The sequence below is a fragment of the Tamandua tetradactyla genome, chromosome 3 (genome assembly GCF_023851605.1).
Source record: "Tamandua tetradactyla isolate mTamTet1 chromosome 3, mTamTet1.pri, whole genome shotgun sequence".
NCBI lineage: Eukaryota > Metazoa > Chordata > Mammalia > Pilosa > Myrmecophagidae > Tamandua > Tamandua tetradactyla.
In genome coordinates, this window is record NC_135329.1 from 101144132 (window position 1) to 101171504 (window position 27373).

A 27373-nucleotide genomic window follows, 5' to 3' on the forward strand; every position below is an offset into this window, starting at 1 on the left:
ATACATGAGGCCCCGGGGATACTGCAATAAACAAAACAGGCAGATCTGCCTGCTCTCATGGGAATACCTTCACTTTCTGTTTGGGAAGACAGATAAAAATCAACTAAATATCAACTATTAACATATATAATAAAATTACAAGTAGTGGTAAGTGCTGTGAAGAAAAGTAAATGAGGGTGAGGTCATAGGCACTGATAAAGCAGAGTGTGGGGAGGGAGGGTACAGTCAGAAGGGCTAGGAAGGTCACTCTGGGAAGGTGAAATTTTAGCAGACTTGAATAAGTGAGGAGACAGCCACTGCACATATCTGGAAAAAGGATTTGCCAAGAACCTGAGGCCAATTGTTCCTAAATGAGTAAGCAAGATGGGAATGAGGGCAGAACCAGTTCAACCAGGCTGTGGAAGCCCTATAGAGGGCTTCTGGTTTTATTCTAGATGTATTGAGAAAATAAAAAGCCAAATATTTTGAACAGAGGCAAATGATGTGATTTGATTTTTCTTATTGGATTATCTGGGCTGCTGTGTGGAGACTAGACTGTAGGGCTGCCAGGGTGGAAGCAGGCAGTGAAGCAGTGAAATGGTTACTGTCCCAATGAAGGCAAATTTGAGGGCTTTCCTGAGGATTAAAGCAATGGAGGTGGAGAAAGGTGGTTGGAAAGGCGATTTATTTTGAAGGTAGGCTCAGCAGAGCTTGCTGATGGATTATTTGTTTTCTGCATCTACAAGCATATTTTTTTATTTCCTTTTTTTTTTTGGCGTGGGCAGGCTCCAGGAATCGAACCTGACATGGCAGGCGAGAATCCTGCCACTGAGCCACCGTTGCACCACCCTATATATCCCTTTATAAAAATACAAATATTAGTTTACTACACAAACTATTTGGCATCATACTTTTTCACTTATTATTTGACGGACATTATTGCTTTTATACGATGAGCCTGATCACTTTCTTTTTTCAACTTGTAACTAGGTTAACAGGCACGTAAGTGTTAAAGAAACATAATTCTACAAGATTTAATGTTAAAGACAGCAGGCCCCTGACTGCCTCAAGAGCATTTCCTCCCTGCTAGAGGCACCAGTTTCATCTTTTTTATCTGATTATTTTGTATTTTTCTCCATTTTTTAGATCACATTCTGGTATAGCTACTTCTTGACTGCTTATTTTTATTTATTTTATTTTTTAATTTTTTGCATGGGCAGGTACCGGGAATTGAACCCAGGTCGCTGGCATGGCAGGCCAGAACTCTGCCTGCTGAGCCACCATGGCCTGCCCGTGACTATTTAGTTTTAGATACAATCCATTTGCCTTTCCCTCTGGAAGAGGAGTAGAAGGGTTGCTTCAGCCTCTTTTTATCCTTCTTACTCCACCCACTTTTCATACCCCATCTTTCTCCCAACTGTAATTTGGTTTAGTTCAATATTCAATGATTACAGGCTGATTTTTTACTAAATACTTAGCACTACTCGATCTGTGGCAAACTAGAGTTATTCTCCTTGGCTGAGAAACATTCTAGTATCCTTAACTAATAATTACCTACTTTTTCTTTTTCTTGGTTCTCTTTATATTTATAAGGAATTCAACATCAAACTCCAATAATTGTCTAACTCATCTCTTAAGATGTTCATGCACATGAAGTACATTTTACCAATTTCATGCTTTCTAAAAATTACTCTCCTGGGGCCTTCTGATGAGAACTGCAGTAGAATAACAATGATGTCCTTTCCTGTGTGACTTTGAGTGCACCTCCCAGTTTGGCTCTGAGTTTCACATATGACTTGCCTTTGATAATGGGATACTAGCAAACATGATACAAGTAGAGGCTTGAAAAGTGCTTGTGTGCTGGGGCTTGTCTTCTCTTGAGACTCTTGGAATCCTGCTGTCATGTGAAGAGCTGCCATGTATATGCCAGTCTCCTGTATCACTCTAGTCAACACCAAGTCAACTATCAGACATGCAAATGAGGCCATCTGAAACCAATCAGTCCTCACCAAACCACCACCCGACCACACGCACATGAGTAGGCCTAGCCAGGATCAGCCAGAAGAACTACCTGGTAATATTGTGAGCTAAATAAATGACTGTTTTAGGCCACTGAATTTTGAGTTGGTTTGTTATGCAGCATGAGATAACTGATACAAGCTACACTGTGGACTGATTTGCTCTGGGGTGTAGTTACTTTCCTGGGATCTCTCTTTACCAACATCCTGGGGCTGCCTTGTGCTGTTTTCCTATATTGCAGCTCTTGTTTCCAATATTTCCACATCTTCCTCTTTCTTGGTTTCCTCTTACTTCCTGAAAAATGGTACATGAGAAGTAAATTGTTTAAGATCTTGCATGTCTAAAAATGTCTTTTTTTTTTTTCTATTTTCATATTTAAAATGCTAGTTTGGTTGGGTGTAGAATTCTAGATTGTTAGTTATTTTCCTTCAGAATTTTGAAAGACTTTTCCCATTGCTTTCTAGCTTCCTGTGCTCCTGTTGAAAAATTAAAAGCCAATCTATGTCAAAAGATGATGAGTCCACCTCTTGGCATCTGAAATAAAGGGACAAAGCTGAATTTACTGCTTGTTAAAGTAAGAGAGAGCTATGCTGTTCAGGCACAATCTTTTAGAGCACAATCTCTCTAGATGGAACAGATTGCTGAGTTTGTCTTGGGTTTTTAGGAACTGTGGAATTCAGGGATTGATGGACTTTCAGAGGCTTAAGTAGGTTGATATCATCTGTAGAATCATGGTTCCTTGGGTGAGATTTTGTCTATTGATTGGTTAGCACTTAGAGGCATGCTTGTTGGAGTGAGTCCATCCTTGACTGGCTGATACTCAAAAACAAGCGCTGACATTGATTGGTTGCTTTTTTGAAAGTATGTTTGTTTAGGTGTGTTGCTACAGAGCAATTAAACGGGCTTAAAAACCAAGTCTGATGGCCACTTGTTACAGAATAATCACCTTTCACAAAGCTTGTGAGAACATTTTCATTCTCACAAATTACTGAACCTGTGTATATGATCTGGATTTTTTTTCTTTAGAATCATATGGGATCTTCTCTTTGTCTTCAGTGTTTGGCATTTTGCAATGTTGGGTATTGGCATGAGTCTTTTTTCACTTGGTAAAATTTTCAGTCTGAAAACTCAGTTCATTAGCTATTTCCTCATATCCATTTTCTCTGTTTTTCTTTTTAATACTGACCCTCCTTGACAAATTTCTGAACTGTCATATGATTTTATCTCCTATTTTCCATCTCCTTTTCTTTTTGCTGGGAGAATACTACTACTTCCAACCTTTCTACTGAAAATTTTCATCCTGCTATTGTATTTAATTTCCAGACTTCTTATGTTTTCAGAATGCTTCATTCATTCATTTATCAACTTATTGTAGAATTCTGTTCTTGTGTCATTGTTAGAGTAGCTTCTCATTATGAGGTTTTTGACATTTATTTTACCTTTATTTCCTTGATGTTTCTCTTTTTTGTCTTTTTTTTTTTTTTTTTTTTACATGGGCAGGCACCGGGAATCGAACCCAGGTCCTCTGGCATGGCAGGCAAGTGTCCTTGCCTGCTGAGCCACCATGACCCGCCCTCTCTTTTTGGTCTTTTTTTCTTTTATTTCTTATCTGCCAGGTTAAAGGCTTTCCTCAGATACCTGTGATATTTGCTTGTTTGACAATATTTAAGTAAGATATTAAAACTTATGCTGGAAGCTCTATGGATGTGAAAGAGGGGCTGGTTTAATGGGAGCTTCCCTGAAGGATCAAAATGAGCTGTTTAGCAGTGGAATTTGCAATATCAGTATCTTTGGATCTTTCATCATGGACTTTCCACATTTCCCAGAGAAGACTCTTCCAGGCTCCTAGTTGGAGGTTGAAAGTCTAGCTTTCAGTGTTCTGGGAGTAAAGTGGGGAAGAAAAGATATGGGGTGGAGTGCCTCAAAAGCTAGTATGCATAAATTCACGTACTCTCTAGGTACAGTTCCCTCATCCTCACCTGGATCTTATATTCTTCCAGTGCAAAGCCATCTATTTTACCCTATTTGGGAAATAAAACCATGACTCTTTTCCAGTTGAGGAAGGTACAGTCTCCTAATGCAACATGGATCTGGTGAGAAAATCTATACTCCTTCTAAAACAGACTTCCTGACAATTTCCTTTTTTAGTCCATACCTCATTTCCCTCACTTCCATAGGGACCTGATGCTATTAGTTCCCATGTCTTTGGATGTTCTTTAAATCTAATTAGTTCTTAATCTTCTCTATTGCCTGATTGGATTCCATTTTCTCAGATCCGCCTATTAGATCACTGTGTATTTATCTGCTTTCCAACCCCCCGAATTGTCTCCTCTTCTGTTGTCTCCATTTATTTGTATTTAAGCCTTAAAAATAACCAGTTCACTAGTATTTTTAGTGGGACTTCAGGAAAGAAAGAGGGTAGAAGTACATGTTCAATCTCTTATCTTCACATAGAGCTTGCTTTCCACTTTCTAATTACGTGAAGTATGTTAATTGCTTCATAATTGGATCCAGCCTATAACCTTTTTTTTTTTTTTGCATGGGCAGGCACTGGGAATTGAACCCAGGTCTCAGGCAAGGCAGGCAAGAATTCTTCCTGTTGAGCCACCGTGGCCCTCCCAGCTTATAACTTATTTGTGATAAATCCAAAACTAATTAATGAACAATAGCTCCAATAACAGTAGACTTAAAGCAATGTCTCCCTTCTTAAAAAACAAAGGAAAAGAAGTCTTTCAGCAACAACTCAGTGAAGAGGTGTACATAATTATAAATCAAGATTAATATGCCTGGGAATATTATTTCCATGAATTTTTATGCTGTCACTAAATGCAGGTTGCACAACATCCTTAATAAGAAAATTCCTAGGCCTGTGCAAACTTGTGGAAGGAGTGTGGTCATGCATAATCTTACACTAAAATTTGCCAAGGCAATGAATAATACTATGAAATTCACAATTTCAGAATCATTCCACATAGTAACTCACAGCTGGAAACATATGTGCTCATGAATCTTTGTCAAATTTATCACATTTTCCTGTTGCACCAACATTTTAATACAGGCTTCTTAACAACCCATCATTAGAGGTAAACCTTTTTATTAATCATATGATAACCCACCCATGAGTCAGGCTAATATTCTTCTGTAAATTAACGTTGTTCTGATAATTGTAGTCATTTTTTCCAGAACTACCCTCTTCTGCAGTTTTTTTGGATGGCTGGCTTCCATACCCAGAACTAAGCCAGAAAATAAAACACTGTAACAATGCAAAACAAAAACAAACAGGAAAGAACATGTAGGCACTTATTCTGTCTCCCTCGTATTAGCCCCAAATTTATAGATAACAAAAATGAGGCCCACAGAGGCGATGGAATCTGCCAAAGGAAAAATGCCGGTTAGTAGCAGTACCTATGTGTAAATAGTACCACTATCCACTCCAGAAGCTTGGGAATCAGCATTAATTCCTCTCTTTCTCTTTCTTGCCATATTTTTACCATCTTAGGCAAGGCCACTGCCTTTTCTCACTTGGACCAACACAGTAGCCTTCTAAGTATTCCCATTTGTTTCCTACAGACAATTTTCTAGATAGACAGCAAGGGAATCTGACAAATCCACACTCATTACGACACACTTTACCAAACCTCTTTCAAAAGCAAACTTCATGCCACCAAAATAGTTGTGTGCCTAAAGGAGTTTTGGAAAACATAATTAACAAACTAAATCTGCTGGATGTTCATAGACCATGGTGTAAATTTAGAGAATACACACTCTTTTCAGTAACACTTAGAACACTCACGAAAACTATGTCTTATTTGTTGTCTCAACAAATATTAAATAGGCATTATGATCTGTATACAAATCAATAGCAAAAAGATAGTCAGTTTCCCTGCACTGGTCAGATCCAGCCCGTTTTACCCTTATTGTTCCGCACCTAGCATCCCAGGCTCTGGCACACAGGCAGCTCGGCCAGCTGGAAACATTGCCAGCACCAAAAGTTGATTGGGAGGCAGGAAAAGGGGAAAGGCAAAATGCCTCGACTCCCTGTGATTCTTCACTCTGTGGCCCCCAGCTTCTGTTGGGCAGCCCCTAATCTGGCTCAAACTCACATCTGATGGCTGCAGTTCCTAACCTCTAGTAAAATCACCTCCTCCCTCCAGACGCTAGGAGTGAGGGAGGCTACCATGTTAATCTCTCAATTGCCCCACTGTCCCTGATCGACTTTTCAGCACCTCCATGTTAAATTCTCCTCTGGTTGACTGTAGGGACCATGGCTGACATAAGGCCATTCACATTCACTTAGAAATTACATATAAATAGTTCATGAGTCAATACTTACAGAAGAACAACAACTCAAACTGCATATCAGCATGGTGGGATGAAGGTAGAATGATCCTTAGAGGGAAGTTTATATCCCAAAAAAGCAAGATCTGATTTTGGCTCACTCCTAGGGTTGATGACTTATTTGTGCTATGTTTACTTTTTTTTAACTCTATTTTCCTTTCTTTCAATGATTCTGTATAATTCCTTGATTTTTGAAGCATCTGTAGCTCTGCTAAGCATCTTTACTATCCTATTACCCTTGGAAACAATACTTTAGTCTCTCATGCCTGCCTCAGTATTAACTTTATGCTGATTGATCTACTTGAAAATTTCTATCTATTGTGAATAAATATGCAAATTAAAAAATGTTTCTGCATGAAGAAGAACAAAGGAATGTCAATATTGCAGGTTGTTGAAAATAGATGGTCATTCATATTTTTAAACTTCAACTTCTGTATCAGACTAAAGCAAGAAATGTTTATTTGGTACAAAATTTATGTTTTGACTAGTGCATTTCCTAATTTAACTTATACGGACAGTTTAATTGAACACTGTAAGTATATGGAACCTTGAACAGGGCATGAGATTTTGTAGGATTGTTCAGGTTAATGTGATGTCCCGATAAATCCCAGAGTGATTTGAACAGTGAATAAAGAAGTATTTGCAAAGTTCCCTTGAGAGAATGGGGAGAAAGGGGGAAAATTCAATTTCCCCATTTGGATAATTCTTAATATTCTCACAAGCAGTGGGGACAACCAAATCAATAGGCCAAGCCCTCAATCCTGGGGTTTGTTCCTATGAAACTTATCCCTGCAAAGGATAGGCTAAGCCTACTTAAAATTAGGCCTAAGAGTCACCCCCATGACAACCTCTTCTGTTGCTCAGATGTGGCCTCTCTCTCAGCCAACATGACAAGCAAACTCACTCCGCTCCCTTCTCTACATGGGACATGACTCCCAGCGGTGTAAACTTCCCTGGCAATGTGAAACAGAAATCCTAGAATGAGCTGGGACTCAGCATCAAGGCATTGAGAAAACCTTCTCGACTGAAAGGGGAAGAGAGAAATGAGACAAAATAAAGTGTCAATGGCTGAGAGATTTCAAACAGAGTCTAGAGGTTATCCTGGAGATTATTCTTACACATTATATAGACATCCCCCTTTTTAGTTTAAGGTGTATTAGAGTGGCTAGAGGGAAGTGCCTGAAAATGAAGAGCTATATTCCAGTAGCCATGTTTCTTGAAGATGATTGTACATATAGCTTTCGCAATGTGACTGCGTGATTATGAAAACCTTGTGTCGGATGCTCCTTTTATCTATAGTATGGACAGATGAGTTAAAAATATGGATAAAAAATAAAAAATAATAGAAGGAAGAAAGGTTAAAATAAATTGAGTGGATTGAAATACTAGTGGTCAATGAAAGGGAGTGGTAAGTGGTATGACATGTATGAGGTTTTTCTTTTTTTTTTCTTTTGTTGGAGAGATGCACATGTTCAAAAAAATGATCATGGTGATAAATACACAGCTATGTGATTATATTATGAGCCATTGATTATAACCATGTCAAGAATGTTTGTATGTCAAGAATATTTGCATGTAAAGAATGTTGCTATATCTGTTCATTGTTTATAATAAAACTAATTTTAAAAATATTGATAAAATAAATAAACAAATAGTAGGGGAACAAAGGTTAAAATAAATGGGGTAGATGGAAATACTAGTGGTCAATGAGAGGGAGAGGTAAGGTATGTATGAGTTTTTTCTTTTTTCTATTTATTTCCTTTTCTGGAGTGATGCAAATATTCTAAAAAAATGATCATGGTGATGAATACACAACTATGTGATGATATATATTTGGAGCCATTGATTGTACGCTATGTATGAAATATTTGTATGTTAAGAATGTTTTGTGTTTGTATGTCGCTGTTGTTGTTTTTAACTTTTTTATTGTATAATATAACATATATTGTAAGTTGTTTTAGCAATAAAATATTTTTTAAAAATTTCAATCTCTTGCCCTGACTTCTCTGTTGATCCCATTCCCATGCTTATAATGCTATAGAGGACGGCTCTGCTTTACCTTTTCAGAACACCAAATTTAACGTGGCTAAATACTAAATTCATCATCCTTCTCCCTACATGTTCTAGAATCTGTTCTAATGGCTATGACTGACCCCATGGCTTTCTGAGTTACCCATCCATGAAAACAGACACATTCAGGGCAGGAAGTGCTTCTTATTCACAGAAAGGGCTTTTGTGCCAAGAGCAGAGGCTGATGCATCATAGGTATGCAGTAAATATCTTCTGAATGACTGAAAGATTCTCCTTTCTTTTTTCATCCTATATTTTAGTGTCGTAATGCCCTCTCAACTCCATTCTCTTCTTCATATCTTCATTGACACGAATTCTCTCCACCACTCACCTGGGCATGTGAACTCTGAGAGTTCAATGATAACTAATCTCATAATGGCATTTCACAAAAGACATGTTAGGGCAGGCCAAAGTGGCTCAGTGGCAGAGTTCTCACCTGCCATGCTGGAGACCTGGGTTCGGTTCCTTGTGCCTGCCCATGCAAAAAAAAAAAACAAAAAAAAAAACCATGTTAAAGGCAAAACACCCCTTGTCAGCAAGAATACTTTGAGATGCAAAATATCTTTGTCAGCAAGAATAGCATTACTTGACTTAACACTCTCAGTGCTGTAAACATACTGACAGGAGCACATCCATCCATTGATAATTTGAAATGCAGAAAACACGGGAAAAGACTAATGTAGCTGAGTCCAATTAAGCTCTGTTTGGGATGTTTCTTCTTCCCAGTGGCTCTGCTCCTTCTCTTGGTAGACATAACCTAAGGGTGGGATTTCTTTGTTGGATTTAACTTGTCTGGGACCAAATTTAACCACTCTCTAAATTTCTGGCAATCCCACAGCTGTTTCTTCAGTTAACCTGAAGTAAAATGTTAAAATTATCTCTGACTCTTGTTCTTCTCTATTCCTGATCACTACTTGACTGAGCCTTTTTGCTTCCTACTCTTGCATTTTTCTTTCTCCTTTTTCACTTCCCTGCATCTCCTCCCCTTGTGCCTGCCAATCATAATTTATCAGGTGTTCATCAAATAATACTAGATTACTCCTTTAATTAGATCTCTTTGTCTCTTTCTGCCCTTTGCCAGAGTCCAGATCTTCAGATTCCACATCCTGGTGTTTCCTTTTATTATGTAACAGCATAACACACAGGAGTGTACAAAGATTCCCAGTGGCCTTTCCAAGTTGGTATTTCAATATGGCACCAACCTGCTCAGAGAACCCTCCCTCTCCCCCTCCAGCCAACACCACCATGGATTTCAGAAGAAGCTCTCCACACTTCCCTGAATGGATGATGCTTATTCTTGCCTCCATTCCCTCCATCTACCCAAATCATAACCATGGCTCAAGGTCCCATTTCCTCCCTAAAACTGTTGCTAATATACCTGGTAAACACTGACCTTCTTTAGACCCAAATACATTTAGGCCAAGGTGGATTTACCACAAAGCTAATGAAACCTCCATTTCAGGGTGCCGTACTTGGACAGTTCTAAATTTTTTTTTCTTTTTTAAAATTTTTATTGATAAAACAATGTACAAGCACATACATTCTTAACATACAAGCATTCTATACATGATGTACAATCAATAGCTCACAATATCATCACATAGTTGTATATTCATCACCGTGATTGTTTCTTAGAACATTTTTATCACTGCAGAAAGAGAAATAAAAAGAAAAAAACTCATACATACCATACCCCTTACCCCTCCCTCTCATTGACAACTAGTATTTCCATCTACCCAATATCTATTTTTTTAATTTTAACATTTGTTCCCCCTATTATTTATTTATTTATTTATTTTTAATCCATATGTTTTACTCATCTCAGTCCATACCATAGATAAAAGGAGCATAAGATACAAGGTTTTCACGATCACACAGTCACATTACGAAAACCATATCATTGTACAATCATCTTCAAGAAACATGGCTACTGGAACACAGCACTATAGTTTCAGGCACTTCCCTCTAGCCTAATACACCTTAAATTAAAAGAGGAGGTATCTATATAATACCTAAGAATAACCTCTAGAGTAACCTCTAGAGTCTGTTTGGAATCTCTCAGCCACTGACACTTTATTTTGTCTCATTTCTGTCTTCCTCCTTTCAGTCAAGAAGTTTTTCACAATCCCTTGATGCTGAGTCCCAGATTATTCTGGGATTTCTATTCCATATTGCCAGGGAGGTTTACATCCCTGGGAGTCATGTCCCACATAGAGAGGGGGAGGGTGTTGAGTTTGCTTGCCCTGTTGGCTTGGCAAAAAATACGGTGAGGTGAGTTTCATTGCCCACAATCCAAATGGAGAATTTTGGAGATTTCAAGTAAGAACGAACTTTACAATATCTTTTTTTCTTAATTTTTTATTAATTAAAAAAAAATTACAAGAAAGAAACACAAACATTCCCAACACATACACTCAGCAATTCACAATATCATCACATAGTTGCATATTCATCATCATGATCATTTCCCAGAACATTTACATCAATTCAGAAAAAGAAATAAAAAGACAACAGAAAAATAAAACAAAAACAGATAAAAAATTTTATATACCATACCCCTTACCCCTTCCTTTCATTAATCACTAGCATTTCAAACTAAATTTATTTTAACATTTGTTCCCCCTATTATTTATTTTTATTCCATATGTTCTACTCATCTGTTGACAAGGTAGATAAAAGGAGCATCAGACACAAGGTTTTCACAATCACACAGTCACATTGTGAAAGCTGTATCATTATTCAATCATCATCAAGAAACATGGCTACTGGAACACAGCTGTACATTTTCAGACAGTTCCCTCCAGCTTCCCCATTACATCTTGTTTAACAAGGTGATATCTACATAATGCGTAAGGATAAGCTCCAGGATAACCTGTCGACTCTGTTTGGAATCTCTCAGCCATTGACACTTTGTCTCATTTCACTCTTCCTGCCTTTGGTCGAGAAGATTTTCTCAATCCCTTGATGCTGGGTCTCAGCTCATGCTAGAGTTTTTCTCAATCCCAGCTCATTCTGGGATTTCTGTCCCATGTTGCCAGGAAGATCCACACCCCTGGGAGTCATGGCCCACGTAGACGGGGGAGAGTGGTGAGTTTGCTTGTTGTGTTAACTGGAGAGAGAGGCCACATCTGAGCAACAAAAGAAGTTCTCTTGGGGGTGACTCTTAGGCCTAATTTTAAGTAGGCTTGACCTATCCCCTGTGAGGTTAAGTTTCATATGAACAAACCCCAAGACTGGGGGCTCAGCCTATAGCTTTGGTTGCCCACACTGCTTGTGAGAATATCAAGAATTCAACTTGGGGAAGTTGAGTTTTCCCCCGTTCTCACCATTCCCCAAAGGGAACTTTGCAAATACTTTTCCACTCACTCATCAAATCACTCTGGGATTCATCAGGGCATCACCTGGACAAACCAACAAAATCTCATGTCCTGTACAAAGTTCCATGTACTTAAGGTGTTCAACCAACTATCTACATAAGTTATATTAGGAGATGCACTAGTCAAAGTATAAATTTGTACCAAATAAACATTTTTTGCTTTAGTCTCACACATAAATTGAAATTTTAAAATATTAATTACCATATATTTTCAGCACACTGCAGTAATGACATTCCTTTTTACAATATCTTAAAGCTTCCATTAGTGTTAGGAAGCCTACAGCTGCTTGTTCATGTCCACCAAGAAGCTGCATTCCTGAGCATTCTCTGTCACCATCCCATACATTAGACACAGCATGTCCTATCAGTAGGAGGTTAATTAAACTTTGGCTGCCATGTCCATACACAGGATCTATCAAAAACTCACTTGCATCTTCAATTTCATTTTTTATATTTTCAATATCCTTTGTTGGTAATACAGAATATGGAAAGAGCAATACTCCAAATTTGTTTCCCCACATTGAATACTGGTCCAAGGCAGCATCTTTGAATTCTGATAAACTTCCAAATGATCTTTCCTGAATTAATGCATGAAATCGCTCAAAGCCAAGTTCTTAGACAGCCAAGGCAGAAGAATGTTCCACTTGGCAACTGGACTCTGCAGGACCTTTTAAATTATGAGCCGTTTCCTTGGTAGTCTTTCCTCTTATTCATGACACCAAGCAGTAGGATCCAGAGTTGTCACAACAAGCATTTTCTAAAATATCACACTAGGTCTGACAAAGGAGTTCCTTCTGCTCTTCCTCTGAGCAATCCGAACAAGAAGATTTCTCAGAAGAAAACAAGAGCTTCTTCAAAAGAGATACCTGCACAGGTGCAATAACAGCAGAGGGACCACCTTCAAACTGTTCTAATGCAGATCCCTTGGAATCACTAAATACAAACCCCGGGCACCCCACACTAGCTCCAGTAGCTTGCAGGTCCACTCAGGCAGGGCAGGGCGGCGCAAGGGGTCAGCGATTTCAGGACTCCTGCCGCGGACATGGGGGAAGGGGCAGCTCTGGAGGCCGGGGTCGCGGTGGGACTGATGAGCCTGACGGCCAGGCGGGCAGCAACAGCAGGGCGGAGTGCCAGGATACGCGTGTCATGCCTGGGCGAATGGCCTGGACAGTCCTAATCTTTACTTCCAATTCTGCATTTTTTTTCTTAAAGACAATCCTATAAATTGTTAAGCTTCACATAATCTGGATCTGTCCCTGAATTGGGGCATTTAATTATATATTTTTCTTGAAGTATTTATTAATTGTTTAATGGATGACAAACTTGCTTTCTCAATTTAGGAAGGGATTCTTGCTATGTAATGCTGAATGTAGTGTGGTGACTAAAATGGTCATTGGTGGAGTACCTCAGACCTTGTCTAAAGATCACCTCTGCCATTTCCAGGCTGTGTGGCCTTTGGGCAAGCTCTGGTTTTCTCTTGAATTGTTTAAACCTCATTGAACCTCAGTTTCTTCAACTTTTGAATGGGTATGATTATTGTCAGGGCCACATCCTGACTTTCATGGGTGCAAGGCTCTTTTCCCTTCCTGGGATCCTGCATCCATAAAAAATATTACAGGTTATATTTTATAACTTGGTGGTTTAAAGATATTATAATCCAGGCAGAATTATATTTATTTGTTCCTTTTGATTTTAAAAGAAACTAAAACATTTTCATGGACTCTTAAAAGTACCATGGACTCCAGACATTGTGCCTGCTGAGCCTACTAAATAAGTCAAACCTGATTATAATCCCCATGAAATCAGGTCCAGATGGCTGGCCTATTGTGTGTGTGTCTCTGTGTGTGTGTGTGTTTGCTTTGTTTTTCTTTTTATTACTTTTTTTATTGTGAAATATAATATATGTACAAAAGCAGTAAATTTCCGAGTACATTTTAACAAGTAGTTATAGAACAGATTTGAAAGTTTGATATGAGTTACAGTTTCACAATTCTTTGTTTTTTCTTCTAGCTGCTCCAAGACAGTGGAGACCAACAGAAATATCAATATAATGACTCAGCAGTCATACTTATTTGTTAAATCCTATCTTCTCTGTTATACTCCTTCTTCTCTTTAAATAACATATATACATAAAAGCAATAAATTTCAAAGTACATCACGAAAATTAATTGTAGAACAGATTTCAGAATTTGGTATATGTTACAGTTTCACAATTTTTATTTCTAGCTGCTTGAAGGTACTGGAGGCTAAAAGAAATATCAGTATAATGATTCAGCTCTCAAATTCTTTTGTTAAACCTGATCTTCTCTGTATAACTCCACCATTACCTTTGATCTTTCCATACCTCTCACTGGGGTTGTTTGGGCTATGGCAATTCTAAATTTTTGATATTGGAAGGGTCTGTCACTAACATGGGGTGTGTGTGTGTGTGTATTTGTCCTGGGCAGGCTCTGGGAATCGAACCCAAGTCTCTGGCATAATAGGTGAGAATTCTGCCACTGAGCCACCATTGCACCACCCAAAGTAGTATATTTTTAAGGGTCAGAGGAGTATTATACACATAGAGCATCCAATCAGAGGAAGAAGCAACCGCTATTGGCTGATTCAGTGGGGAGGCCTCATAGTTAAGAGTGACTTGAGCTGACTTACAGAGGAAGATGGACTGGGGACATAGCACAATAGGGAAGAAAGAAAACTGGATTGGGAAACCTAGGAATAAAAATGGCTTTGCCATTTGCTCTCTGGGTATCCTCAAAAGTAAAGATATGGAAAAAGATCGCAGTGTCTACATTTATTCTAAATAAAATAAATCCGTAATAAGAATATTAGTATTAGCAAAAAGAATAGATGCTAAGACAAAAAAAAAAAACATTATTAAGAATAAAGAGGGATATGACACTATGTATGTTAAGGAACAACCCACAGGAAGACAGATTCATCAGGCACCAAGAACAAAACATCCTTGATCTAAATTAATCCACAAATCAAAATTTAAATATAAATTAATCCATAATTGAACATACCTCTATCAGATACTGATGGACCAAGCATACAAAACTTAATAAGCATAAAGAAAAATGAATTTGAACAAGGAGAGGAATCTGAAACATCAGAGCATCGGAAAAACTTGCCTAAGATTATGTAACTTGTAAGTGACAGAGCCAGATTCAAGCCCAGGATATCTGGTTCTATTACTAACACTTAGTAAAATGGCATTTGGAGATACAGTCAGAGTTTTAAAAGCTATTAATTTATATAAAAATGCATTTAAAATAAGAGACTAAACATTCAATATTCAATTCAAAAAGTTAGAAAAGAACAAATAAATTCCAAGAAGAAAAAAAAGTAAGAAATAAGAATAGAAATAAGTGATATAGGAAACAAAGAAAAACCATAAACAGCTGGCTCTTTGAAGAGCCTAATAAGTTAGAAGACCTGCTTAAGATATTGATGGAAAAGAAATTCACAGGAATGAAAATATGAGAAAGAAAGAGAAGAACAAAGAAGAGGAGCACAGATAGAGGTATAGCACAGATTTAAAAAATTGTAAGTATAAAAGTAGTCTAAAGACCTGCCTGACAATGCATATGAAAACTTAAAGGAAGTAGATTATTTTCTAGAAAAATAAAAATTATCAAAATTTAATAAAAATTTAAAATCCCAATGAAACAATACACAATAAAGAAATTGAGCATAGTCAAGAATCTCCCAAACCTCCTTCCCTCCAGTCCTAAAGACAGAAGGCACAGACAATTTCATAGTTATATTGTTAACAAACCTTTAGGGAAATTATAATTCAAAGTTCTTGGAAATTAAAAAAAGAAGAAGAAGGAAAAGGTGGAGGAAGTGGTGGAAGAAAAGGAGGAGGAGAGGCAGGCAGGAAGAAAACCATGCACTTTATAAAGTTATAGTTACCGTGACCTCTGACTTCATTTTTCTTTCTCAAGATATTTTTAGCTATTTGGGGGCAGCCTGCCCTTCCAAATAAATTTGGTTATTGGTTTTTCTGTTTCTGCAAAGATAAGTTTTTGGGATTTTCATTGGTATGGCATTGAATCTATAAATCAATTTAGGTAGAATTGACATCTTGACTACATTTAGTCTTCCAATGCATGAACACAGTATGCCCTTCCATTTACTTAGGTTTTCTGTGATTTCTTTTAGAAATTTCTAATAGTTTTCTTTGTATAGGTCTTTTGTATCCTTAGTTAAATTTATTCCTAAATATTTTATTCTTTTGGTTGCAATTGTAAATGGAATTTTTTTCTTGATTTCCTCCTCAGGTTACTCTTTGCTAGTATATAGAAACACTGTAGATTTTTGTGTGTTGACCTTGTAACCTGCCACTTTGATGTACTCATTTATTAGCTCTAGTAGTTTTGCTGTGGGTTTTTTGGAAGGTAGAATTTGGAAGTGATGAGCTTGGATATTTAACCAAGACTATGTCCAAACTAAATGTGAAAAGTGCAGCCTGGCTTCTCCTTGCAGTTTATAGTAAAATGTGAGAGGAAAGGGATAAGCTGAGAACTGAATTCCTGGGTAAAAAAAAAACAAGAAAGTGATTTTGAAAATACTGAGCTTCTGAAAGATGCGTTCCCAGAGAAAAATGCCCCATATGAGAATTTTACCAAATGTGGAAACAGACATTTCTGTGCAAGCAAGGATTAGAAATGCAGCTATCCAGGAAGGATTTGTGGAAGGTCCTCCTGTCTGATGATCAGGACTCCTGTGTACTATATGTGAGACCAACAAGTTTTTTTGTGAGATCTGTACAGCAGAAAAGGGACAGAATGAAGGAACAGTTACTTCAAAGGCAGAAAGCATGGAAGCTGAGGTCTGGAGCAAAGATACCTAGAGCCAGGAGAGTGGACCCACCCATGTATGTGGAAAGGGTGAGTATGTCCTAGAGCTTGCAGAGGCTGGGCCTTTTGCCTCATTGTTCAGAACAAGTATTACCACCTCAAGGTTCTTAGATGCCTGGGGAATTGTGGAGAACTTGTCACCACCCAGATGCTTGAGGAGGGTGGAATCTAGATTTTGGCAGCCTGATGTTTCTTGAGAGAGTGGCTCTGAGAGCATGGCCCCCACCCAAGTACTTGCAAAGGGCGGGACTGCCACTCCATCAGGCCCTGAAGATGACTCTCAGACTCTGAAATCTAATGAAGCGTGCCCTGCAGGGTTTCAAAACTATTTGCAGCCCTTCACCTTATTTCCCTTCCAATTTCTCCCCATAGGAACATTAATCCTATGGCTGTCCCTTCATTATATATTGAAAGCAGATCACTTGTCCCTTAAGCTTCACAGATCCACAGACTGAGGTATTGTGCCCCAGGAGAGATTATATCTGTAACTGATTTAGATAAGACTTTGTACTTAAGTTGTTATTGAAGTGGTTTAAGCCTTTTAAGTTATTGTGATGGAATGAATTTATTTCACATAAATAAAGAACATGTCTTTTTGGGGTCCAGAGGATGGAGTGCATAATCTAAAGTTGAATGGACCCCAGAAAATCACGTTCTTAAAGCTAATCCACTCCTATGTGTGTAAACCTATTGTGGGTGGGAAATTTGATAAGGTTTTTTCTGTTGAGGTGTGCCCCAGGTGGGTCTTAGTCCCTTTGTTGGAGTCCTTTATAAAGGGGATGAATAGGGAGAAAGAGACAGAGAGAAACCTGTGGAAGCAAGAAGCTGAAACCTGAAAGAAGGAAGAGACCAGGTGCCTTGCCATGTGACAGAGAAGTCCAGGATTGCCAGCAACCGATCTTTAGGAAGAAGGTACCATCTTGATTATGCCTTGATTTGAATATTTTCACAGCCTCAGAACTCTAAGCTTGTAAACTAATAAATTCCCACTGTTAAGAGCCACCTCATTTTATGGTATTTGCATTTTGGCAGCTCCAGCAGACTAAACAGGGGTACATAGCTCCAAGCCATCACATAAGTCATCCCTCAAAATGCAGGAATCATTTTTTAATGGGTTTATTCTATGGCCTGAGGACATGAGTCTTCATGAACTAGGCTTCATGATACTTTTGCTATTTTTCTTGATCTTGGGTGGGATGGGACATCTGAGACACTGGTCACTTATAAATCCCCAGGATACTATACATTCAATGCCTAACAGGCAATCCACAAGTGACAAGCTTTTACACAAGCTACAAGAATTTTATAAGATATGTTGATTCCTACCTCCTTCTATGACAAATCTTCACCTAGATCAGCTGGTGAACAAAAGAACTGCTTTGGGTTTTCTGCTGTTTTTGTTCCTTCTCTGGGCTAAATGCCTTATTCTATTTTTGTAGTCAGCAATTGGCTAAATAGAAATTTCACAGAAGGAATGTGCATACTTGCAGAATATCAATAGCCAAAATCTGTTTTTGTTTTAATTAATTAAGTATTCTTTATGCTGTGAATAAAAAAGCTCTTTGAATCAGAGATGCTACCTGACATGTTTTGGGTTTTCTTGGTTGATAAGAATTTTAAGAGCTATTTTATTTTATAGTATATGTACATATACATACACATATATAAAATTATATAACATTGCTCTTTGAATATGGAAGATAACATTGAATAAGTTCTTTGAATTCTGAAAGGGTTGGGTTTAAATCTCAGTTCTAATAGAAAACGGTCTGGAAATAAACACAACAAGCTGTTAACAGAAGTTACTTTTGGTGTAGGGCACTGGAGAGGGGCTGGGGCACTCCACTTTTCCTTTTATCCCCCTCTGAATTATTTTAATAGTGAACATGTATAACAGTTGTAACTTGAAAAAAAAGGGGAGGAAGGGAAGACGGAAGGGAAGAGAGAAAATTCTAGTTTCCCTCCTTACCAATTCTGCCTCTTTATACCACAATTTATTCATCCATAATATGGAGAACTTTTAAAGATTCTCTGAAGATTGAGATGATGCATGTAAAGATTTTTGCACTTTGCCTGGTGCAGCGTTGGTATCATTGGCAGTATTGGCCATTATAATTAGAGAAAGTCCTTAACTGAATATCTGGCATGTAGTCATGCTAGGGAGTCTTACTAAACATATTTTGCTTATCTATTTGCTGATTCTTTTTTATGTCTTGAAAGTTTTTCTGCTTTGAATCTTCTTGTAGCGGGATTTTTGTTTTAAAGACAACATAGACCTGAATTGAAAGAAACCTTTCAAATAAACTGACCAGAACTTTTTAAACGTGTCATGAAAGGCAAGAAAGCTTGAGAAACTATGACGGTGTTTCCTGATTTTGGTAGTTGTATATTCATTAATTTGAAGTTATGTTAGAATAATTCATTAAAAGAGAAAGTGAGAGCGAGAGAGAATGTTAAAAAAAGGCGATTTGTTACAAATAGGAGTGTAAATTCATATAACTTCCTGAAGGGCGCTTGCAAAAGTAGAAATGCATATACTCTTTGATCCAGAAATTCAACTTCTAAGTAATTAGCCTAAAGAGATATGTATGAAATGGTTAAAACATGATATATCCATTTCAGGTATTCATTTAAGAGCAAAGTTTGGAAACAATATACATGACCATCGATATGGGCCTGGGTTAAATAAAATTATAACACACTCATACAGCAGAGTAATATAAACATAATAGACTGCTCTAAAATGTACTTTTATGAAAAGTGTTCCAAGAGAAGAGCATTTAAGAGAAAACAATAAAGTATAGAACATTGGGTACAATATGTCACCATTTGTGTGTGGAAAATATATGTATGCATGTATGTGTAAATATATACATATGTTTTACACACTTCTACTTATATTTGTATGCATACATAGATATGCATTTGTATACATATATACATATATATTTTTCTTACTCATCAATATGTGTATTTATGTGTGAAAGTGTAGAATCGCTCTGTAATGGTGCCTAAGAAAGTTGAAATAATTTTTGGCCCCAGAGAGGGAGGCTGAGCTGCTGGGAGATGGAGAATGTAGGATGCTGGAAAGCCAGTATGAAATCATTGAAAGGAGTGAACAGTTGTTAATAACATGAGTGCAAGCAGATGGAGAAGGAACGTGTGCTGAACATATCTCCAAATATAGAGATAGTCTGCTTTTTGTCCCAGAGACTGAAGAACAATGGAGTAGGAAACTGGAGAAACTCAGAGAACATTGTTTTCCACAAGCATGACATGTTCAAAAATCTGTTTCCAGCCTAAAGTTTATTCTATTTTTACAGAGTGGGATTAGCACATGACCCATTCTCCTTTTTACAAATGATAGAATTGTATGAATTTTACAGTATGTAATTACACCCCAATTTGAAAAATTAAAATCAATTTTTATGAAATAAATGCTGTTGGTACATCCATACCATAGAACACTACTCAGCAACAAAAAGAAAAGAACTATTGATACATGCAACAATTGAATGAATCACAAAGACAAGACATGAGGCTGAGTGAAAGAAGGCAGTCTCCAAAGGTTGCAGAGCATAATATTCCATTTAGATGACATTCTCAAAGGCAAAATCACAGGAAAGGAAACAGATCCATGATTGTCAGGGTTATTAGTGGGGAAGGAGGTGACTACACAGGGAGGTTTTTTGGGGGTGATAGAACTCTGCTGTGCCCTGGTCATGGTGGTAGTTGCATGAAATATACAGATGTTAAATGTCATAAAACTGCATAACATAAGAAAAAAGACAAATTTACTGAATATTAGTTTTTTTCCTTTTAACTTTTTTGTTGTTAAATGTAACAAAGATACAAAGCAAAGAAAGAAAAAAGCAATACTTTCCAAAGCACACCTCAACAAGTAGTTACAGAACAGATTTCAGAGTTTGTTATGGGCTACTGTACCATCACAGATTTTTCCTTCTAACTGCTCCTCAACACTGGAGGGTAAAAGAAATATTAATATAATGACTCAGCAGTAGTACTAGTTTGCCATATCCTATTCTCTCTGTTACACCTCCTCCTTCTCCTCTGATTCCCCTCCCAAACCATAGGGATCCTTGGGCAACAACCATTCTGACTTCTTCATGTTGACAAGGGGTGTTGAGGTTCCTTCCAGGTAGCCTCTTTGTTGCCCTGAATAATACTTTTTAAAATAATTTTTTTGACTTTAAACAACCTAAAGTGCAGTCCAACATAGACTTCGTAATTTTACTTAAATATGCTACATCACCAAGTATCAGCAAAGTTGATTATTTGACATTGGTGCCATAATTATCCTGTCCTCATTCTGAAAAACCATAGCCCTAACCGTCCTTGTGTTTCTTTCCGAAAAATTAAGAGAATCATTCCAGCCTATCTTTACAGGGACACAGTGGCTGCATGAATAAGCCAGCCAGTAGACATTGGTGTACAGTCAGGGCACACCCAACAACACACTTTTAAAAATATATGTTTTTTCTTTATCACAGAAATTGTGGGTTTACTGAATAATCATGCATAAAATATAGGATTCCCATATACCATCTCACCACCGACACCTTGCATTTATGTGGAACATTTGTTACAATTTATGATAGTCCATTTTTATAAATGAACTATTAATTAAAGTCCATAGTTTAACTTAGAGTTCACTGTTTGTAGTGTAGTTCCATGGATTTCTTTTTTTAGTTTGTACTGTTACCACATATGCAAGCTAACATTTTCCCTTTTAATCATATTCAGATATATATTTCAGTACTGTTACTTGCATACATAATGTTGTGCTACCATCACCACTATCCATTACCAAAACTTCATCATTCCAAATAGGAACCCTGTACATTTTAAGCCCTAACTCCCCATTCCCTTTCCCCATCCCATCCTCTGGAAACCTTTATTCTAAATTCTGACTCTATAAATTTGCTTCTTCTACTTGTTTCAAATCTTTGAGATCATACAATATTTGTCCTTTTGTGTCTGGATTATTTCACTTAACATGATGTCTTCAAAGTTCATCCATGTTGTTGCATGTATCAGACTTCATTCTTTTTTACAGCTGAACAATATTCCATTATATGTATGTACCACATTTTATTTGTCCATTAACTGTTGGTGGACATTTAGGATTGTTTCATCTTCAAGCAATTGTGAATAGTGCCACTAGAACAGTGGTATGCAAATATCTTTTTGAGTCCCTGCTTTCAATTCTTTTGGTAATATACCCAGTAGTAGGATTGATGGGTCATCATGTGGCAGCTCCATGTTTAGCTTTCTGAGGAACTGCCAAGCTCTCTTCCACAGGGGCTGCACCGAGTTACAGTCCCACCCGCAGTGAATAAGTGTTTCTATTTCTTCACATCCTCTCCAAAAATGCTTGTTATTTTCCATTTTTAAAATGGCAACCATTCTAATGTGTGGGAAGTGTATCACATTGTGGTTTTGATTTGCATTTCTCTAATGGCTAATGATGTTGAGCATTTTTTATGCGCTTTCTGGCAGTTTGTGTATCTTCTTTAGGGAAATGTCCAAGTCTTTTGCTCATTTTTTAAAAATGCAATTTTACTGAGATATATTCACACACCATTCAATCTACCCAAACTATACCATCAGTGACTCCCAGTATCATCAAATAGTTATGCAATCTTCACCATAATAAGCTTTAGAACATTTTTATTACTCAAAATAATAATAATAATATAAAATAAAATATAAAAGAAAAAACAAAATGCCCCATACTGCTTTTCTTCCCTATTGTTGACCCCCAGATTTAGTGTGGCACTTTTGTTACTGTTGATGAAAATATTAAGATGTTACTATTCGTTATAGTCCATAGTTTGCAATAGGTTCATTTTTCCCCAAATACTCCTTTATTATTATTTCCTTGTACTACTGTCATACATTTGTTTTAGTTTATAAAAGGTCTTTTAAAATATTTGTTCTGTTAGTCACCGTCATTGTCCACCAGAAGAGTCACTGTGTTATGCATTCCCCTAGGCTTTCCTTCTTTGACATACATCATTCTAAACTATCCTTTTCGATTACATTCACTCACAACTCAGCACTATTAATTATACTCTCAATAATGTGCTATGGTCACCTCTGCTTCCAAACATTTAGGTTCAACCCAGTTAAATTATCTGCACATGTTAAGCAACCACTCCCCATTCTCTAGCCTCGTTCTATCCTCTGGTGACCTATATTCCAAATTCTATGTCTATGAGTTTACATACTATAATTAGTTCATATTACTGAGATCATACAATATTTGTCCTTTTGGGTCTGACTTGTTCAACTCAATATAATGTCCTCAAGTTTCATCTGTGTTGCTGTGTGCTTCAGAACTTCATTCCTTCTTACTGCTGAATAATATTGCCCTGTATTTCTATACCACATTTTGCTTATCCATCCATTAGTTGATGGGCACTTGGGTTGTTTCCATCCTTTGGCAATTGTGAATAATGCTGCTATGAACATCTGTGTGCAAGTGTCTGAGTCCCTGCTTTCAGATCTTCTGGGTATATACTGAGTAACTGGATTGCTGGATCATAAGCTTAGTTTTCTGAGGAACTGCCAAACTGTCTTCCACAGTAGCTGCACTATTTTACATATATATAGGAGAATAAGTGTTCCTATTTCTCCACATCCTCTCCAACACTGGTGGTTTCCTGTTTGTAAATAGTAGCCGTTCTACTAGTTATGAAATGGTATCTCATTGTGGTTTTGATTTGCATTTCTGTAATAGTGCAGCTCAGTATCTTTTCATGTGCTTTTTAGCCATTTGCATTTTCCTCCTTGGAAAAAATTTTTATTCATGTCTTTTGCCCGTTTTTAAATTGATCTGTTTATCTTTTCATTGTTGAATTGTAGGATCGCTTTATGTATTCTGGATATCAAACCCTTATCAGATACATGGTTTCCAAATATTTTCTCTCATTGAGCCAGATACCTTTCACCTTTTTGACAAAGTCCTTTGAAGCACAGAAATATTCAATTTTGAAGAGTTCTTACTTACTACATTTTCTCTCATTACTTGTGTCTGAGAGTAAGGTCTAGGAAACTACCTCCTATCACTAGATCTTGAAGATATTTCCCTATATTTCTTCTAAGAGCTTTACAGTACTGGCTCTTATAATTAGGTCATTGATCCATTTTGAATAATTTTTTTGTATAGTGTGTGAGATAGTGGTCCACTTTCATTCTTTTGGATATGGATTTCCAGTTCTCCCAACTGGTCATGTGTCTTCCCATGTGACAGGGGTGTCCCAGATGCCAGCAGCCTTTATTCAGAGAAAGTATTGTCCTGTTGATGCCTTAATGTGGACATTTTCAAGGCCTTAGAATTGTAAATTTGTAAACTAATTAATCTCCACTGAAAAAGCTAATCCATTTCTGATATATTGCAAGTTTGCATCTTTAGCAGACTGAAACGTCTTCCAAATAAATTTTATAATTAGCTTTTCCATTTCTGCAAAATAAGCTGTTGGAATTTTAATAGGTATTGCACTGAATCTGTAGGTCAATTTGGGTAAAATTGACATTGATGTCTTAATGACATTTAGTCCAATCCATGTACACCAAATGTCTTTCCATTTATTTAGGTGTTCTTTGGTTTCTTTTAGCAATAGTGGTTTGTGTATAGGTCCCTTATATCCTTAGTTAAGTTTATTCCTAGATATTCAATTCTTTCGGTTGCTACTGTAAATGGATTTTTTTCTTGATTACATCCTCAGAGAGCATATTTATAGTGTATAAAAACCCTACTGATTTTTGCACGTTGATCTTGTATTCCACCATTTTGCTTTATTACCTCAAGAAACTTTATCAAAGTTTTGTTTGGATTTTCTAAATATAGGATCTTGTCACCTGCAAATAGCAAACATTTTACTTTTTCTTTTTGATGTGGGTGACTTTTATTTCTTTTTCTTGCCTAATTGCTCTAGTTAGAACTTCTAGCACAATGTTGAGTTACAGTGGTAACAGTGTTTTGTCCATTTTTAACCTGGATGTTTTTCTTTTCTTTCTTTTTCTTTTTTTTGGTTAAGTTGAAGGAATTCTTTATATATTTTGGATATTAATCCTTTATTGGAATTGGTTTCCAAAAATTTTCTCCCATTGGGTTAGTTGTTACTTTACATGATAAAGTCCTTTGAGGAACAAAAGTTTTTAATTTTGATGTGGTCCCATTTGTTTATTGTTTTCTTTTCTTTTTTTTTTTTTAATTTTTTTATTAATCAAAAAAAAGAAAAGAAATTAACACAACATTTAGAAATCATTCCATTCTACAAATGCACTCAGTAATTCTTAGTATCATCACATAGATGTATGATCATCATTTCTTAGTACATTTGCATCGATTTAGGAAAAGAACTAGCAAAACAGCAGAAAAAGATATAGAATGTTAATATAGAGAAGAGAATTAAAATAATAATACTAATAAAATATATATATATATATATAAAAAGGAAAAAGAAAAAAAACAAAAACAAAAGATACAAACACACAAACAAACAAACAAAAAACCATATTTCAGGTGCAGCTTCATTCAGTGTTTCAACCTAGTTACATTACACTTAGGTATTATTGTGCTGTCCATTTTTGAGTTTTTGTATCTAGTCCTGTTGCACAGTCTGTATCCCTTCAGCTCCAATTACCCATTATCTTACCCTGTTTCTAACTCCTGCTGGCCTCTGTTACCAGTGATATATTCCAAGCTGATTCTCGAATGTCGGTTCACATCAGTGGGACCTTACAGTATTTGTCCTTTAGTTTTGGGCTAGACTCACTCAGCATAATGTTCTCTAGTTCCATCCATGTTATTACATGCTTCGTAAGTTTAGTCTGTCTTAAAGCTGCATAATATTCCATTGTAGGTATACGCCACAGTTTGTTTAGCCACTCGTCTGTTGATGGACATTTTGGCTGTTTCCATCTCTTTGCAATTGTAGATAATGCTGCTATAGACACTGGTGTGCAAATGTCCGTCTGTGTCTTTGCCCTTAAGTCCTTTGAGTAGATACCTAGCAGTGGTATTGCTGGGTTGTAATCCATTCTGCCATTCTATGTCTTTTGATTGGTGTGCTGGTTTGAAAGGATATATGCCCCCTAAGAAAAGCCATGTTTTAATATAAATCCCATTTCTTAAAGGTAGAATAGTCTCTATTCAATGCTGTGTATTTGGGACTGTGATGGGATCATCTCCCTGGTTGATGAGATTTAGTTAAGAACGGTTGTTAAACTGGATTAGGGGATGACATGTCTCCACCCATCCGAGTGGGTCTTGATTAGTTTCTGAAGTCCTATAAAAGAGGAAACATTTTGGAGAATGAGAGACTCGGAGAGAAGAGAATGCTGCAGCACCACGAAGCAGAGAGTCCACCAGCCAGCGACCTTTGGAGATGGAGAAGGGAAATGCCTCCCGGGGAGCTTCATGAAACCAGAAGCCAGGAGAGTAAGCTAGCAGATGACGCTGTGTCTGCCATGTGCCCTTCCAGCTGAGAGAGGAGCCCTGACTGAGTTCGCCATGTGCCTTTCCAGATGAGAGAGAAATCCTGAACTTCATCGGCCTTCTTGAACCACGGTATCTTTCCCCGGATGCCTTTGATTGGACATTTCTATAGACTTGTTTTAATTGGGACATTTTCTCGGCCTTAGATCTGTAAACAAGCAACTCATTAAATTCCCCTTGTTAAAAGCCATTCCATTTCTGGTATATTGCATTCTGGCAGCTAGCAAACCAGAACAATTGGGAAATTCAGTCCATTAACTTTTAGTGTTATTACTGTTTGGATAATATTTTCCTCTACCATTTTGGCTTTTGTATTATATATATCATATCTGATTTTCCTTCTTTCTACACTTTACACCATACCTCTCTCTTCTGTCTTTTCGTATCTGACTCTAGTGCTCCCTTTAGTATTTCTTGCAGAGCTGGTCTCTTGGTCACAAATTCTCTCAGTGACTTTTTGTCTATAAATGTTTTAATTTCTCCTTCATTTTTGAAGGACAATTTTGCTGGATATAGGAGTCTTGGTTGGCAGTTTTTCTCTTTTAGTAATTTAAATATATCATCCCACTGTCTTCTGGCTTCCATGGTTTCTGCTGAGAAATCTACACATAGTCTTATTGGGTTTCCCTTGTATGTGACAGATTGTTTTTCTCTTGCTGCTTTCAAGATCCTCTCTTTCTCTTTGATCTCTGACATTCTAACTAGTAAGTGTCTTGGAGAACGCCTATTTGGGTCTATTCTCTTTGGGGTGCGCTGCACTTCTTGGATCTGTAAATTTAGGTCTTTCATAAGAGTTGGGAAATTTTCAGTGATAATTTCTTCCATTAGTTTTTCTCCTCCTTTTCCCTTCTCTTCTCCTTCTGGGACACCCACAACACGTATATTTGTGCGCTTCATATTGTCATTCAGTTCCCTGATCCCCTGCTCAAGTTTTTCCATTCTTTTCCCTATAGTTTCTGTTTCTTTTTGGAATTCATATGTTCCATCCTCCAGTTCACTAATTGTAGCTTCTGTCTCTTTAGATCTACCATTGTAGGTATCCATTGTTTTTTCCATTTTTTCTTCTTTGTCCTTCACTCCCATAAGTTCTGTGATTTGTTTTTTCAGATTTTCTATTTCTTCTTTTTGTTCAGCCCATGTCTTCTTCATGTCCTCCCTCAATTTATTGATTTGGTTTTTGAAGAGTTTTTCCATTTCTGTTCG

The 27373-nt window shown here is 37.1% G+C and overlaps 1 long non-coding RNA gene and 1 pseudogene across 1 annotated transcript in view; both read right to left on the reverse strand.

Annotated features, from left to right (window-relative positions):
• LOC143676268 (uncharacterized) overlaps nucleotides 1-27373 on the reverse strand; it is a 98694-nt gene that overhangs the window by 21477 nt on the left and 49844 nt on the right. The window contains exon 3 of the long non-coding RNA XR_013171966.1: nucleotides 8843-8878. This is a non-coding gene — a long non-coding RNA (uncharacterized LOC143676268). The remainder of the gene's footprint in view (nucleotides 1-8842; nucleotides 8879-27373) is intronic.
• On the reverse strand, nucleotides 10606-13531 carry LOC143676766 (ubiquitin carboxyl-terminal hydrolase MINDY-3 pseudogene; annotated as a pseudogene).